Source organism: Phalaenopsis equestris, unplaced genomic scaffold, assembly GCF_001263595.1.
Source record: "Phalaenopsis equestris unplaced genomic scaffold, ASM126359v1 Scaffold000748, whole genome shotgun sequence".
Taxonomy (NCBI): Eukaryota; Viridiplantae; Streptophyta; class Magnoliopsida; order Asparagales; family Orchidaceae; genus Phalaenopsis; species Phalaenopsis equestris.
In genome coordinates this window covers 2,827-4,935 of record NW_018165188.1, presented here as the reverse complement: position 1 = coordinate 4,935, position 2,109 = coordinate 2,827, and positions in this window count along the sequence as shown.

The following is a 2,109-nucleotide window of genomic DNA, read 5'->3' as shown; positions in this document are numbered from 1 at the left end:
ATAATTTTGAATCATATATAAATTTTCTTAATTGTTTATTCTTAATATCCAGTGGTAGAATATCACTTATAATGTAATTTACTGTATTGGTATACCACAGTGTATTTATTTCATCAATACTATATAATTGTTCATTAGGGAAATTTTCTAAAAATTCATTTGTGAAATTAGTCAATATTTATTTTTCTAATCTAGAGAAATGATCAGCTATTTGATTATCATTTCCCTTTCTATCAACTACAATAAATTCAAACTCTTGCAATAGAAGTATCTATCCAATTAATCTTGGTTTAGAGTCCTTCTTTTGCATCAAGTATTTGATAACAGAATGATATGTATACACTATACAGTTAGTTCCAGTCAAGTAAGGTCTAAATTTATCAAAGGCATAAACAATAGCTAATAACTTTTTTTCAGTAGTAGTGTAGTTAATTTGAGAATCATTCAGAGTTTTATTAGCATAATATATTACTTTAAATACTTTGTTGTGCCTTTATCCTAAAACAACTTCTAAAGCACAATCACTAACATCACACATTATTTCAAATTATTTCTCTCAATCAGGTTGGACTATTATAGGTGCAGTGATTAATTTTTCTTTCAATAATTCAAATGCTTTAATGCATTCCTTACTAAAGTCAACTTTCGTATCTTTTTCTAAAAGTTAGCATAATGGTTTAGTTATTTTTGAAAAACTTTTTATGTAACACCTGTAGAAACAAGGATGTCCTAAAAAAACTTCTTACCCTTCTGACCATAGTCGGTGGTGGTAATTTTTCAATAACTTGGATTTTTTTTCAGGATACACTTCCATGTCATTTTCAGAAATTTTATGCCTAAGTACAATTCCTCCTGCAACCATAAATTGACATTTTTCCAAATTTGATTTTCATATAATTCCAAAATTTTTTCTAAATTATTTCAACATAATTCAAATGAAATCCTAAATACAGAGAAATCATCCATAAATACTTTCATTCCATGTTCAGTCAAATTACTAAATATTGATAAAAATTACTAAATATTGATATCATACATCTTTGAAATGTCACAGGTGCATTGCATAGTCCAAAAGACATTCTATTAAAAGCTAATATTACATAAGGGCTTGTAAATGTTGTTTTATCTTGATCCTCAAGAGCAATTAGAATTTGATGATAACCAATATATCCATCTAAAAAGTAGTAATATTTGTTTCCAGCCAATCTATCCAACATTCAGCCTAGAAAGGGTAAAGGAAAGTTATCTTCCTAGTGGCCATGTTTAATTTTCTATAATCTATACAAATTCACCAACCAGTAATTTATCTTATTGGAATTAATTTATTTTTCTCATTTACTTCAACGGTCACTCCTCCTTTCTTTAGAACATAGTTAATCGGACTTACCCAAGCACTGTTTGAAATAGAATATATAATTCAAGCATCTAATCATTTAAATATTTCTTTTTTAACAAATTCCTTCATTTTTGGGTTTAATATCCTTTGAGGATCAACTTTACGTTCGTATTGTTCTTCTTATAAAATTTTGTGCATATAAATTAAAGGACTAATTCCTTTAATATCTACTAAAGTTCATCAATATTTGTTAAAGTCCATCCAAAAGCTTTTTATATTTTTTTAACATTTATATTAATTTTTGTATTTTAAATTTCAGTTAAATTAGAAGATACAATAACAGAAACTTAAATTTCAGTTAAATTAGAAGATACAATAACATAAAATGTGGATGAATCTCCTAAAAACACAAATTTTAAATGAGCCGGTAATACTTTTAGTTCAAGTTCAGGTGGTTTAATACTTGAAAGAATAAGATTTTTATTATCATTTTCCAACAAATCTAAAGTTTCAAAATTTTCCTGAATATAATCTAAATTTTCTTCTTTGATTTCATCCTCATTCTCAATAAATTTTTCTTGCTCTAATTTTTCCTTAAACTTTTTCTTAAATTTCTCATTACTTAGATAATCAGTGACTTCCATCCTAAAAAATTCTGTTGACCTCACTTTTGGTTGAGGTCTAGAAATTTCTTTAGTAGCCTAGGTCTAGCCATAGGACTTTCCTACTGACTAGTCTTAGAAAACTAGAAAAGGTACCCTCACCATTAGAAA